This window comes from Prinia subflava, chromosome 1 (genome assembly GCF_021018805.1).
Source record: "Prinia subflava isolate CZ2003 ecotype Zambia chromosome 1, Cam_Psub_1.2, whole genome shotgun sequence".
NCBI classification, from domain to species: Eukaryota; Metazoa; Chordata; class Aves; order Passeriformes; family Cisticolidae; genus Prinia; species Prinia subflava.
The window spans coordinates 36,379,223-36,395,829 of NC_086247.1; the positions used below are offsets into that span (position 1 = coordinate 36,379,223).

Here is a 16,607-nt window from a genome sequence, read left to right on the forward strand (position 1 = left end):
CGTTGCCTCCTCACTGTCATCAGCAAAAGCATGAGGCAATGCCTTTTGATCACTCCTGGAGGAGCTGCTCTAAGTGAACAATTTGCTGGGCCTTTGCACCTCATCTCTGGTGCCAGTGCGAGACAACCCTGAGGGATGAAGCCTGCTCTGAATTAACAGAGAATTATAGATCCTTCAAAGTTGGAAAAGGCCTCTAAGATCATCAAGTTCAACCATTGCCTTGGCACTGCCAGGCCCACAACTAAACCATCTCCCAAAGCACCACATATGCATGTTTTTTCATACACTTTTCTGGGCACCTCATTTGAATACTTGATCATTAATTTTTTTTTCTAATATCTGCTCCAATCTAATAATAACAATCAAAAGATAATCAGAGAATGAATGTGACTTGTTTAAGAGCAGTTACTGAAACAGGATTCCACCATATTTCTGTGTAGCTAGAGAGCAAAAATACTGAGGACTTCCCTTCATCTCTTCCTAATTTCAGACTTCAAACTCCTGCTCCAACAGAGTTGTATCTCCTTCTTTTTCTAATTGGTAGGGTGGAACATTTTACGTCAGTCTCATTCTCAGAAAATTTTGATAGCTGATAGCTAATTAAGCTTCAGGCATTATTTCGCTAGGGAAAATTTAAGGCAGAATGTCTAAAATTTGGTAGAATTATATGAGAGTGGATGATATTTTGTAAAGCTAGGCAGCCTTAATGACAATGATGACCAGGGATGTGCCTACACCAGCCAGCAGTGCAGACCAACAGGCACAGAACTGTATAGTCAAACAGCTGGGCCTGAGACTCTCATACCCTAGCTCCACACATACCAGGTTCTTCTGGTTTGGTTTGCCTACAACTTATAGACTGGCTCTGGTCTGATCCATCAGCTGAATGCCTGTTTCAAGCTCTCATGCCTTGTGTGTCCCTCAGGAGTTCCTCTTCCAGTTCAGATTAATGCAGAAGGAATCCAGATCATGTATGTGGAGATGTCTCCCTGACGTGAACCCCAGCACAACAATCTGGTGTGGCTGAGAAGTGTCTTGTAAAAGCCAACTCTCATCAGAAATGAAACACGAACATAAATGCACGGTATCTGTACTAAGGGTATTATTGCAGGAACTATACTGAGGTTGTACACCAAGAGCTTTCCTTTTCCCATGGGCTCAGCATAAACTGGTGCTAATGATTTTTGCCTATGTCCACTCTTCAGTGACATGACTGATGAGCAAAAGAGAGAAATGTCAAAAGAGGAACATCAATGAATTAGCCCTCAGTTCAGAACAACTGACAAAAAAATAAAAAAAAGGTCCTGAAGTTGACAGGTAAGAGAAAAGTAGAAAGGGAGCAAATGCCTTGCTCTACAAAGAGAGTAAATTACAGTTTATTTGATGAATAAAGGTACAATAAGGTCAGTGAGGAAAGCATAGAAATTACTCTCAGATGAAAAACATAACTAATAAATTTGACTTGAGCACATTCCATATCAGAAACAAAATGAAAGATCCACTTCAGGAAGAGGGCAGCCTTGTAGAGCACAAGGCTCACAAAGTTGCCAGCTGGCATTCTTAACGCCACTGTGATGCCTTGGGAAGGCTGATCTGGAACAGAGACTGGACAGAGCTAGAGAATAAAATAGATATTTATTAAAAGGCCTTTAAGGATACACCTTGGGCAGGACAAGAGCCTGGCCAGGGCTACACCCAAAGTGGAGTTAAAGTGGTCACAAAATGGATGACTGGCCACGAAGTCTCACACTTTTTTGTAAGTTTTGGTCCATTTGCATATTGGGATTTAACTGTCCAATTACAGCTTCAAATTATGAAATCCCATCTTTCTTGTTTTCTCTCTTCAGTCCACAGTTGTTTGTGCTTTTGGGCCTGAAAACTTTTAACAGTTGTCCTTGCTCTCTATCTGGAAAAGGATTTGTTTTGTCTGTCTACTCTGTGAAGAGAGCTCACTAACACTTAATATGAGGCTCAGAACTACACTCCTAGGCAGCACAGAATCTGAAAAATGTGAAAGCTAAAACTTAAGGCATCATTTGTACCTGTAAAAATCCAACCAATAAAGTCTAACTTGATTCTATATTTTTAAAATTTTATTTATTTGTCTCCTTTACTTTTCACTGGGATTATTGTTCAGTGTAAACTACTCATTTAAAAACTACTAATCCATAGAGCTCAGCTGATACTGCCTGAGGTTGAAATGCAAAGCAGCTCCTACCTTACATCCTCTCCAGTATATGCTGCATGTATTGGCTTCGAGAATTAGGTGGTCATAGCCTAGTTCTTCCTGAATTACATTCCAAAATTCTGTCTGTGTGTAACTGCCCAGAGAATAGGTATATGTGATGCAGAGCCATGCTATTAGAAGTATTAAATAGCAAGCAAAACATTAGGGTTTACTTTGAACTAACACGATGCACATTATAAAATCTCCACATGCTGGAAGAGAGAGTAAATCCTCTGTGGTTTACTCATAAATATTTATAGGATTATTCAGTCCATTGTGCATTGAATAACCAAATGCATTCCGATGTAAACCAGCCCTGCTCCTGTGTTTATATTGTCTGTCTGATGGAACACAATTACAAAACATTTTTTTTCATTTTCAAATTTCTACTTGAGCTCCTTGTAGCACCTAGAATTTGAACCTGGCAATGTAAGACTGCAAATGCTCAGGGACCTGGCACCATACAGATTAGAAGTTCATGTGTTCTTCAAGGACAAAACTATATATTGTATAGTTTATATTCACATAAATGCGTTCTGTAAGGACAAATCAATATATTATAAATTTACATCCTCTATTTTTGCTCCTGGTAGGGAATTCTATCACCAAGTAGAGCAAATCTACAAAAACAACTTAACTCTACAGTTTCAAAAAAGGGATACTGCATTTGCTTTTTATTACTCTATTTTATGTTCAGAATGAATATGGCTCAGGTGTAGGCTTTGAGCTTCTATTTAACATATTCATAACTGGGGCAATTGGCAAGGTCTGCTATTTCTGACGGATGTAAACAGTCAAGCTCAGCCCTAAATGTGTCTTGTCTTTTTGTATTTTTTTTCTGCTTGTTCCCCAGTATTCAGTTTATTTGCTGTTGAAAGTTCTCTTTTATCAGAAAATCATAAACTAAGCCAGGGACTGAAATGCTGATTTCAGCCACAAATTAGAAACTGAAAAAAAAGAGATGAAAGCAGTGGGAAAGGGAGTCAGTACTATGCAGATGTACAGTACTTTCATTTTCAAGAGCCTCTGTTTCCTCTGAAAATGAAAGGCAATCTGACAAAAAAAAAAAAAAAAAAAAAAAAAAAAAAGAAAAAAAAGAAAAAAAAAAAGAAAGGGTTAATTCAACATGGAAATGTGCAAAACTTTTCATGGCAAAGTCTTTGCATATGCTAAAGGCACAGATGATGTTCCATGTAAAGCATTACTTTTATCTTTATTGTTTTGAATATGTTGGATCATAAGAATGGACACACTCCAACTGCCACTTCAAAGCTCGACAGATAATCCCACATCCCACTTGCTTTGTTTGCATATTTAATTTTGCTCAAGTAAAAGGCAAATCAAAGCTCACACTTCTTTCTCTGAAAAATTTCTGTACAACCTTCCTCAGCAGTCCAACTCATCCGAGCCAGGGTAAGTTACAAAGATTCCAACTCACTTGAGGATATTTCTATTTACTGTCTCTCTTTCCCCTACTTTTCACGATGAAGTGCTTCAATTTCTCACCGGATAGAAGACATCAAACTGCACCACGTTCAAAAATTCTTCCTCTGTAGATCAGGGAGCTCCTAATCTGTGGAGCAGGTGTTGCTGTTGAAGCAGGAGCAGCCAGAGGAATGTAATTGTTTCTGATGCATGAGGCAGTCACTGTCAATCAGTCTGCAATGCAGGTGTCAACAAAAGCAAGGTCAGATTCCCAAGCTGCAGGCCTTTTTTGCCTGTTCTGATCCCTGAGACTGAAAATGAGGCCAAGGGCAGGCAGTTTGTCCCCAAATTTCATTTCACCTGTCTGCAGGCTTTGTGGGATGATGGGATGCCTGAGGTGACTGGCTCAAGGGAAGAAAGAAATAGCTGCAACTGTAAAACACCTTCATTCAATGAAAAAACATTTCCAGATGACAGGGAGCAGAGGAGTCCAGTGTCTCTTCATCTGGCAGTTTTCTTCATTCCCTCCTTGAAGACTCTGAATCTCTGTTCAGGCTCTAAAGGAGACTCCACAAGGTAGAGCTCTATTGCTGAAAATCTTTCAACCCCGAGAAAGAGGTCAAGAATATTAATATGAAGGTGAAAGAGCTGGTTTGGAAGGGTTAAAAAATCAAGAACTTTACAATGTCTTTCTATTCAAAGCATTTCAAACAGCAAAATATATTCAAGTTAGGAGAGCTTTAAGTGAATCAAGCCTTTTTTCTGGATTAGATTATTTCCTCATTTGACTTGATATGCAGTTAAATATGTAATTAGAATTTAATATATCATGATGATAATCCTTTGGTCTTTCATGAAATCTGGCACCCTACATAGCTAATGTGTGGATTTTTTCCTTCTTACCAGAGGTAATACTCTTTTCATTCCCTCTGTAAAGCCCTACAAAGAATTGAGTGTCCAGAAACACACTGTGTATTGCAATGAGTGCTGTAGGTTCAATAAACTTGCTAGGAAATATGTGAGAATCCTGGAAACTGCAAAGTCTACACAATCTTCTCCTTATGTATCGTTTCCTACATAAATTCTTTATCAATGAGCACCTAGGGACTTTTTTTTCACTTGCATCGGCTTTACAGCTGTGTATTTCCATTTATTACATTGTAATTATTTCCGGTGAAAAAGGGGGTGTTTTACTGGTGTTAGTTTACAATATTTTAATAAAAACGCACTACTCCCCTATGAAAAAGAAAAATCCCGCATCAGCTATTTTCAAGCAGCATCTCTAGACTGAAACTAACAGACCAAAGGAGAAAACAGCAGTAACTATAAAATATTCTTAGCCTGGAGGTATGAGAATCTGCCAATTTCACATCATGAAGAAACAAGCACCTAAGAGATTACAACCTTATTTATGCTTTTTGCCTACAGATCTCCTACGGAGTCCCATATCTATTGTCTGTGGACAAAACCCACAAATCATTAAAGTAAGAAGAATTTCTGAAAGGCTTAAAACCAAAAGCAAACACCTGGCTCTTCCAGGCACTCTATTACAAGAGTAAATTGGCCATCCCCCCATGTTTTATAAAGGAGCTGAAGACTTTGTGTGAAACTGCCAGCATGGTACCAGGCAGTCATGTTCCTGTGAAATTGAGTACATTTCCTCAGGAATTCCTGGTGGTGAAGTACGAATTCTCATTAATGTGGGGCTGTGTGTGATCTTACAACTGGCCAATGTAGCCCCTTTATATTGGACAATGAAAACCAAACAGGCAGTGTGGAAAACAGGGGAAGAGGAATCAGAAAAGACCAACAGTCCCAAACCCTAAACAGCTTTTGTGACTGCATCAGGCACAAACACCATAGAAATGTCCCATTTGTGATGCTGAATCACAGAAAACCCAAGTGAAGAAACGCCACAGCACCCCTGCTTCCATGGATGACACGGCAAATAAAGTAAATAATGGGGCAAATAAAAGGGGCCAAGGCACAATCCCAGCCACCCCAGGGTAAGTGCTGTGTCTGCCATGGCTCAGCCTCAGCACCTCTGCTTTCCTCAGACAGGGTGGGCTCATGTGCCCAGGTTCCTGGGCATAATCCCTGACCTGTGCTGTGCCCACCATTGGTGGTCAGCACGGCCTTTTCAGATTTCAGTGAAGCTTTGGATATTGTCTATTACAGTATCCTTCTGGACAAAATGTCCAGCACACAGCTGGACTCTGTGACCTTATGAAAAACAGGATAGCAACATGCACACACAATGGGAAGAACAGAGGGTGATATTCAAACTCATTTTCTGGCTCTCTTGGGTTCATCGGCCCAGACAGGCCTAATGAAATTCTGCAGTGCACACTGAGTGTGTTGTAAGCACAAGGACATCCTGGAAAACTATTCTTTTTAGGACTTTCATAATCCATTTTAGCTGCCAGTGGAAAAATGTGCAGATTAAAAATAATCTGAAGTCTTTTGTGCCTTCTTCCTTGGTGTCTAATGACTTCAAACATATTGTAATTAGATAAGATTGCTAGGGAGAGTTATAGTATTACTATTATTAATTATATATAATATGATAATATTAATATAATTACACATTGTACTATATCAATATAATTTTATATTAATATCCGATCTTGCATCAGAAAAAAAAACCATGGTTAAAAAACCAGACAAACTCTCTGGTACAATAAGCCCTGATTAACTACCATCTTCTACATCACTATGTAGGATTTGCACAAAAAAATTAAAAAGCTAAAGCAAAAAAATTTTATAATAGGAATATTTCTCAAGATAATCACTAATTTTGTAAAATTACATCTATTAAGCTTTCTGCTTGGTTGGTTTATTTTTTTCTGCTACTACATTTGTATTTTTAATATTCCTAGTAAAGAACTGTTATTCCTATTCCCAAATCTTTACCTGAAAGTCTTTAACCGCAAAATTATAATAGTTTGGAGGGAAGGGTTTTACATTTTCCATTCCAGTGGAAGCTCCAGCTTTCCCTGGCAGACACCTGTCTTCCCAAACCAAGACATAACAAAACACTTGGGTCTTTCCAAGTGCTTGCCCTGGTAAAAACCCAGTATCCAGAAAAGGAAACCTGTCAGTCCCTGGCCATTAGTGATAAGAGATACCACGAAGATTACATTTGTAAGAAAAACCTCCAGGCAATGATGAGGATATTTCAAACACCCACTGGACTTCACTCTTGAAAACTCTTTCTGAGATTCAGCATATTACTTGAATAAACACTCAAACTGTCTAGTATAATTCACCAGGACGTAATTTTAGTTTTTTATGTTGATATTTATATTTTTATTTTCTATGAAAACAGAATATTTTTATATTATGCATGTCCGTGTGCAAAGATATCAGCTACATTATAAGTTAAGTAACAAGATAAAAATAAATTAATTAAATCACAAGTAAAAATGGAAATGATCATGTTCTTTCAAGAGGCTGTTTAATTACCTACCACTTTTTTACTGTCATTCACAACGATTATCAATTAATATACATAGCATTAATTTACATAGGAAGTAATGGAAAGTTAAGCTAGAAAGTTTCACATCACTAGGAATGATTTCTTGAAAAATCTTTACGTATAGCATAGAATCAGACAGATCCAGCAGATGTCTTTTGCCACACCTGATTTATTCAATTATCATTTTCAGACTAACATCAGCATTATGGAACAACACCATTATTTATCATTCTTCTCCTTCCCTGGGGACAATTGTTTCAATTTAAACCTTCTACATGGGTGAAAAAAAATGAAATTTGCTGCTCAGGCTTCTACTTTAAGATAATTTTGTTCTTTTGGAACAGTTACTGACACCACATAAAAACTTACAAACTGAAACTCATCCAGTCTTCCTTTCAAGACCACTAAAAATCTTACCTATTTAGATCATAATCAAAACACAGCAAAGAAATGCCTCAACCATCAATTCCACTCAGTGTCTATCTATTCTGAACCTTCAGAGAACACAAAAATCCTTATAGTTACTTATTCCTAGACATAACCTCACACAACCTGTCCTGCTCATCTGTGTTTTTTGCTTTCATTTTGATGACAAGACTCACTTCTTTTGTTCTATAAATGTGTATTAAAAGTGCTTACACCTTCAGGCAAGTTAGACAGCCACTGAAAATTTCAAACTTAAAGGTGAATTCACTAGGTAACTCTGCAAATTACTATTGTGATATTTTAAAGCATCACTTCCTAGGTTTTTATCAACATGCATCTTGACTGCACTCATGTACAAACTTTTTATTAGTCTCTCTTGGTATATTGCAGTGGCACCCAAGCTGTGCTCCCTGGTACCTTGTCCTGTGAGCTATAATCCCTCCCTGCTTTCCTTCCTGCCCCATGGAGCTACCCACACACCTAATCTGTGAATGAGGAGCGTTGTGGCAGCCATCTCCTCTGGCAGGCTCAGAAGCAGCAGAAGAACAATGCCTGCATCCCTGCTGCAGCTCAGTGCCTTTCCCTACACTATGTGTCTGAGGATTTTGCATGAACTGGGCTCTTTCCATGCCCAGAACCCTCCATGGGAGAGCTGAGGAGACAAGTGAGGATTTACAGAAAGAGATGAAACAGCCCCTTAACAAGTCCACCCTGCCCTGTAGTCAAACGTGTCACCAACACGGTGCCACATGGGAAAGCACACCCCGAGCTACACCTCACACTGCTGGTGGGATTCCTTGCTCTGCCGTGAAGAATATAAAGGAAACAGTTACATTTTTAGCAGTTTCCATAATACTAGATAGTGAACAAAGAACAGTCACAACATGAGCAGATTTATTACAGAGTTTGGCCAGGACTTAGCTACAAAAGCTATGAAGAAAACATTTGCAGAACATAGGGCTTTTAAAACTTACTCTGCATTGCAATCTTACTGTAACAAAATCTATTTTCCTAGAAAACCTTGTCTGTCTTTCTGTCAGTAGTTCTGAGAGCAAGTAGTTCTATGAGTGCATATGAACCCTGGCATCCTTCCTCAGTGAAAATCAAATAATTTCCTCAAGTCTTGAGGAGCATGGGTTGCTTCACTGCTTATTTAATGAAATCCTTCCCCTGGTGTCTCCTATTTCCCTAAGAAAAACCAGAGAGCATTGCAAATCACTGGGGACTGCATTTGAGAGAAGAATTCTTTCAGCAGTCCAGTCACATTCAGGCAACAAATTTTAATGGAAGAGCTAGACTGTGGATTGAGTACATGATTAAAAGAAAAATGTCCTGTCAGTGGAAGCTCACACAGAGATGGGTTTTAATCAGTGGATATTTTCCCCCCATATAAGAAAGTCTGGGCACATGCATATCAAACTGCAATATGCAGAAAGAATCCTGCTGCTGAGCAGGACTGAGCACACATTTATTGCTGCCAGGCTCAGTGAGACTGCAGTGGCAGGCTCACCTCTGGTTTGCCTGTGTCTTTTACACTACATGTGCAGGCTAAGGAATCACTAAAATAGTAAAATACTTTTTCTTTACTTAAAATCATGTCTGTGTGTAAAAATCAATTAGAGAACTGTGTTCTTTGGAAATAAACAAAACCAAACAAAACCTCCAAAACAACAACAACAACAAACCAACAGCAAAGTCATGCCTATCCAGAGCTGTCAATCACCAAGTGAACTCATCCTAGAGAAGGAGTTAATTTCCATGGTTGATTTATCAGCTTCACAGCTGGAGCAAACCTGATGCAGCAGAGCTCTTCACACTGAATTGCAGCTTGGCAGAAAGGTACAAATTTTATTCCACCTTCCAAGTAAACTACCATGCACTGATTCCCACAGCCTGCTGAAAGCTCGTGAGTGTCCTGAGAGTTATGAAGACAAATATCTTAGGAAACAATGTGCTCTGGCTTTCTGAATTTTCAAGGTCTTTGTTGTTCCAGTAGCTCCTCAAAGAGTTAATGGCTTCCAATGATATAGTCAAGAAAATATCCCTAAAGTTCAAAGCAAACATTGCTTTCACTTTTCTTAATGAAAATTGTTTGATTTCCGTGTTCTCTAAAATAATGTTTAGATTTGCAATCTCTGCTACACTTTTCAACTTTATTGTCATAATTTCCAAATTCCTAGTGCAACATTCAGCATTCTGCTCAGCTCTAAAGACAGCATGTAGGCATACAAGTTTGCTGAAGCACTTTAACCTGTCTTCACCTCTTTCACCACCTCTCCAGCTTATTTGCAGAGATACTCACTTGTACTGGAATCTGTGATCACTGTGTTAACTGGGCACTGGGCTGCTGCAGTTCCCTGCTCAGTGCTAGTTCAGGTTAACTTCAAAAATGAAGTCAAATGAACCAAATGAATTGAAATGAAAGTATCTACGTAAGAATTGCAGTAACTAAGTTGCAGACATTTAGTCTATTGCAGCGTTTCTGCCATGGATGTGGAGATTATGGGCAGAGGTAGAAGGGGGGAAACTGATATCATTATTTGCTGAATCTCCCATTTACTTCCACTTCCTCTGTATATTGGCACTGAAATATTAATAAGCTCCATAAAAATTAAAATAATCAAGTTTTATTTTTACTAGAAATACTTTTGTGTAAATAAAAGTATTTCAGAATTCCTGCACAGACTTTCACTCATATTTTTGACAAGCCAGAAACTGTCATGGTAATTTTCAATGTTGTGCAAAATGGCAAACTCTATATCAAGTACTAGAAAATATGTAGAACAATTAAGAACTCCTGTGGATTAACTGTCAAGGTGAGGGCACTTCTGTATTGCTAATGCTTGAACTGTTGTCTGCTATCCCCTCCATCTCAACCAGCTCTGGTGCAGAAGTTGGCCTAGTCTTTTTCACAAATCTGTATCATAACAGTTAATGAATGAAAATGCAAGTAGCTATAATATTACAATTTTCAGTTCCTTTTAAATGAGCTGCTTGAAAAAGCAGATATCCCTGGATTGACAACTGAGATGGAAAACCACAGATTCATCTTGATCCTGTCTCACATAGTTGCTTTATTGACCCAGACTGGTAATTAGACAAATACACATCTGTATTTTACTATCTACACACTACCATGAATAATGATGTCTAACTAAATTTAGCAGCAAAGGACAAGGCCAATTCTAGAAAGTTAATGCAGATACAGTCTCTCACTATTTTTATTTCTCCTGGTTATACTTTTTTAACACTGAAGGCTGGTTAATGGCAAAGGTGAGATGGGCTGTATGCATCCCTGAACCAGAACTACAAACAGTGGAGCAATTGCACAAGACATAGATCATGATACAAACACAATGACAGAACTACAAAACGCATTGGAGGCAAAGTCAAATTTGCACAAACCTCTGTAGCCTCTTTGCAGACTGTTTCAGAGATTGGTAACTCCTCTGTAATATTGCTCAGGCTGACAAAATTCTTTGCATTTTCAATAATCTGGTGATCTCACTAAACTTACTAATAAATCTGTGAGAAGCCAACAGCTCACTGTAACTTTGTATTCACATGGCCAAGAGACAAATGTTCCTGGCTATTTTTGGGTTTAATGTTTTTGTGATGATGATGATGATGGTGGTTGTGATGAAGAAGGGGCATATCTTTCATACCCTTTTTTAAAGTAATGTTGAATTCAGTTCTGCAGACAATAAAAAAGGTAATTTTCCACTCCACTTGTGCAATTGTTTGTTATGAAAAAGAAGACATAAACTTTTCTAAACAAAAAATGTGGAAAGGGTGCCAACTAAAATTAAAGAAAACATGGAATACCTTCAGGACAACTATATTTTATTCATGTTCATTCCTGTAGCCCTTAACTCTAAATTACTTCATGCTTTTTTATCACATGTGGATGTGGACTGGCTTTCCTAATCAATCACATGTCACTTAAGGAAATGGAATGAGAGCAAGGAACCTGCCTGAGCACTGGTGTCAGCCCCTACAGGGATTTCCTTCAGAGAATGACATACATGATGTGCTTCCTTGCCTTCTTTTCTGTCCAATTATAAAAATAGCAGGGCCATAACTAATGGGAAAAAAGGGGCTGCTGCAGTGCCCCAGAGGAGCCACATTATATATTGAGATCATTAAACCTTTTGTTACATTTAAATGAATATGAACCAAACTGCAGCTCTGGCTGACTGAAGGCAGGGGCAAAAGCTGCTTTGCATCCTCTTTTGGAGCAATTCCTGGAGCTTTCCCAATGGCATAGAGAAGGCCATCTGAACATCAGGGATAGAGGAAGAGCCATCCAAAACAACTCAAAAAGCATTCAAATTTATGGGTCAGTAGTAAAAGCTTGGTCAATGACCTGAAATACATTAAGCACTCCAGCACTGACCATGATCATAGTCTCTATAGCCCAGTAGTCACAGTGTTTCTCTTGATTAATTATTTACACCGGACTCATAACCTCCATTTTAATGTTTGTTGTGCTAAATATCTTTTTAAATTAAATTCTATTTTTCTCTGATTAAAAAAGCACTTAAGTCTACCAAATGTCATAATTAATTCTTACATCAAATAATCAACATTTGGCAGATTCTTTGAAGACAGCAGGGCAGAAATAATTCACAAAGCAAGACAACTGCATGGAGTCAGTATGAGGCACTGACTGGTGACAGATATTCAGAAATTAAGTCAGATCCCTGCTTATCATTTCCCTGTGGATGTGATGCTTGTGTGTACTGGAGAGAAGAACAGAGATTGAGAACATCAGAGAACTGCGAGGAAAAAGTAAAAGGAATGGAGCCCTCAAAAACAAGAGGATGCAATGATCTTTATGACACTGATTTATTATTATTATTATTATTATTATTATTATTATTATTATTATTATTATTAATAATAATAATAATAATAGAAATCATCATACCTGGTTAATTAAAACAGGATAACCCTGCAAATGTATGGATGACAAGTCTAGGAATACTAACAAGGAGATTTAAAAAAATATTTAGCATCCATTTATATCAATAATTATGCATCTTTTGGGCAAGTAGGGACAATTTTTATAGAAAATGAAGTAAGAGCTTGGGCTGTATTGGGCAAAGTACTGCCAGCAGATGAAAGGAGGTGATCCTGCCCCTCTGCTCAGCCCTGCTGAGGCCTCACCTGCAGCCCTGGGTCCAGGTCTTGGGTTAATGGGTTAAGGGTTAATGAGGATGGAGCCAGGCTCCTCTCAGTGGTGCCCCGTGCCAGGACCAGGGGCAATGGGTACAAACTGGAACACAGGAGGTTCCCTCTGAACACCAGAAATTGCTTTCTCGGTGTGAGGGTTATGAAGCCAAGGCACAGGTTGCTCAGGGAGATTGTGGAGTCTCTCTCCTTGGAGATAGTCAGAAGCTGTTTGGACACAGTCCTGGGAAGGTGGCTCTAGGTGTCCCCAGGTAAGTGTGAGGGGGGTTGGATCAGATGACCTCCAGAGGCCCCTTCCTACCTCAACCATTTTGTGATTACAGAGGTTGCAATTTTTCTACTAGTGATACACGTTACTGAGCATTCAGACACTCTGTTGAAAGCTGCTTTAGAAGCCTGTTGCCTCTCAGGGAAAACATACAACACTTATAAATTCATGAGTTGAAAGCAGCACTGGGAAGGCATCTTTTTATGACATACACTTCAGCAGATAGTGACTCTGCTCACAGTACCCATTTCCCAGTTTGGCTACCAGGAGTGCTTTTTCTGTACTTCTGATACTACAACTTCATTATATTCCGAAGTAGAAAGTAATGTATTTTTCTATTTTAATGTATGTTTTGTGCTTGGTAGGGTATGTGATAAGCTATTCCCCACTGATAACTTTACCTTAGGCAGATATGCTCACTGCTTTTTACTTTGCTATGGAAAAATTTCAATATTCTTAGGTTCTATATATCATATCTTTGTCTGGATTTATAGATGACTCTGCAAGAGAGGGTTTGGAGGTATTTTGGTGTCTGTTCCTCCTCTGTAGGTCCTGCAGGCAGCCTGAGGGTTACAATAACTGACACTTATGAGAGGCAGCAGATGGACCTCCACAAAGTAAACCAGGAGCTTCCTTCAAAATACCCTGAATTTGCATCAGCATGCCAAAGAGCTTCCATGTTGCATGTTTTTAGGCTTAGGGCTTTTGCTTTCTTTGCTTCCCCCCTTCTTTCAGTGGTCTAGATTTTAGGTTATCCTTCCATACAGTGATGAAAATGGGAGGAAAGGTAACTTCACCCTGTGCAACGCACCATTGAAAGAAAGTAATATCTCCTGGCCCAGAAGCATCTAGTTGTCTCAGTCTGTTGCTCTGCCAAAATTTATTAATTTTGCTTCTTCAGCACTGATGGAGTTATGTGTCTGCTAATTCCAGAGCTAGCACAGTGAACCCTGGCCTGGGGCTTTGTGCTGCACTGTGTTAATGTCATATTAGGCTCTAATACAAATCTCTCTGCAATAACTGGCAGAACTTTTTAATGTTCAGGCTATGGAAGCCAGTGTGTACCTGGCATTTAATACTTTCAGTGTGCATTATCTATTTTCAGATAACAACAAAAATTGTATGAAGTGTCTTTCTCGAAGATGCTGTCACCATTTTGACTGTATTATTAATTTGTTCTCTGAAAGCTGAGGTTTCTGTAATGATGATCTGCCTTGCATTTTAAAGGTGTTGTGCAGAAGAATTTATTAATCAAAATAATATATCTATTATGCCCTACATCAAATAAATATAGATTTTAAACAGAAAACTTAACTATAATTATTCCTTACTACTAATTGCATCCTATTCTCTCATATTTCTCTTGATTCTCCCTCAATTTCGAGAAATGTTTAACATCTTTAACTACCAATCACTTAAATAGGCACCCAGAATCAGGATGAGATACAAACTTACTGTTTCACCAATAAAAATATTTTTTTAGAAACAACTACAAAGCAGATACAAAAATAGCTTTACTGTGTTAAAATTAAATAAATGACTGTCAAGTCTATTTCATGAAGCAAGGTTTAATGTAGTCATAGCTGCAGCATTCTGTGTATATAAAAATCACAGTTAAAAAATATAAAATATCAGCTAAAAAAATAAAAATATAAAAAGACACCTTTCAAAAATGCTGCTAGTGAGTTAGATATCTTGACAGGTATCCAACACTTACTCCCAAAGGTGTTTCTTTTTCAGAGGCTCTACCTCCCTACCAAATGGAAGTGTTTGCATTCCCAGTCATTTGGACAAAGGTTAGCAAGATAAAATGATTTGTTATGCCAATAAAGTTTTTTGTTATACTGTAAAATGGTTTGTTACGCTGCTATTGCTACATAAAAATGTTATGAAAATTAAGTAGGTTGTAAGATCCAAAATGGAATAGTCTGCTTTTGGGACTAGCTACCAGGAAAAGGTAAAAAGAATGATCTTATGATCTACAGTTCCTCAGTTCCTTGAAAAGACAACCTAAATGATCTTTTAACTAACAACTGAAATTGCTACTCCAATTAGGAAAGCAATTATGCATCCATATGGATGGGAATTTCCTCAAGTCTGCAGTATTCAGAAACTAGAAGGAAACTGCAAATTATTTGATATTCTAGGTGGTGACTTCTGTCTTGTGTGACAGTACATGAAACAAGCCTGAATTACAATTCAGAATGAAAACTGAAGTAAAGATTCATGGTATGTTAATCATAACATGTCACAGATGGCATAGCAAGATTTGTTTGTTGTAAAACTGGAGGAAAACCTTACTTGCCGTACAGTATTTTTTTTAGCATTGTTTATATCAATCAAAGCAGTATCTGAAACTGGCAACTATTTAATTCACAGTCATGCCTCATAAGTTCCTGGCACATTTTTAATTTTCAATTGAATTTCAATTTTGAATTTTTATTTAATACATCATGGCAATCAGTCACTTCTTCGGAAAGGGAAGCCAGTTACATCTTATGCTTTGTAAGTATTAGAGAATTACTATATTATTTCATTTTAATATTTTTAAGTTTGTATATATTAATTCTGTTTATTCTAATATTCCATATTAATATTTGTGTTCCTGCCACTTGACAGAACTTTACTGCACTCATAAGTGCAGAAGAAAACACTTCCTGTGATCAACAACCACCTGTATTTCCATCAAATTCTAAATTTGTTGATAATCACAAAAAATACTAGAAGAAATTTTAACATATACATCTTTTCTTATAGAAGTGAGGAAGTGTTTGAAATATTTATGTTTTTCTCCTTTTAAACTCCCCTCACTTTGCTTTCCTTTGTACAGGCTCACTGATGTAGAGTGAATGACAATGCATTGAGAGGGAAATCTGCTGAAAATGAACTCAAGGGAGAAGCAACCTGCTTTGAGTACCAGGGCCCCATAAATATAAATATAAGGAAGGTGTATGCAGGTAAGCCTGAGTGTGCAGACCTATTTTGGAAGGCCCCCTTTCACAGTAATTTTGTAATTTATGTTGGCATACACAGGGCTGGGGTGCAAGAGAAGTAATTTTGTCTTCACTGGAAAAGATCCTGGCTCAAAGTCTTTGCTGCCTGACTGAAGGATGGTCAGGAGAAGGTTGTGTAGGTCTTGTGATGTCCCTAATAGACCAGGATAAGACACACATCTTGTGCAGGTGCAGGTGATGTCACTGGTGTGCATACCAAGTGCACTAATTCCAACCTAGATCATCAAGGGGGAGTTCATTAATCACAGATGTACAAGTTTATCCAAGTTTGACTAAAAGTAGAGGCAAGGCAAAAGCACTTGGCTTCTTACAAAAGGCATTTAGTCCTGGAGAGAAATTATCTTGAACTTTCAGACAGCTGGACAGAATAGATGTAACCACATATAATGACTTCTTTTCTTTTGAAAGAGAAATGTCTTTATGCTGAAAAAATGTAAAAATTGAAATTTAAAAATAATTTTAAATTAACCAGTGAGCTTTATTCCGCAGATGCCATTTACTTTGCAAGTGGTAGTATAAACCAGATTGTTAGTAAAACAGCTTGAAATACTGAACAGAGGAGAAATATGCATCCCT

General features: G+C 38.0%; 1 protein-coding gene across 3 annotated transcripts in view; it reads right to left on the minus strand.

The window, feature by feature from the left end:
- Window positions 1-16,607, minus strand: part of NKAIN3 (sodium/potassium transporting ATPase interacting 3) — a 339,304-nt gene that overhangs the window by 70,327 nt on the left and 252,370 nt on the right. The gene's annotated exons all lie outside the window — the stretch shown is intronic.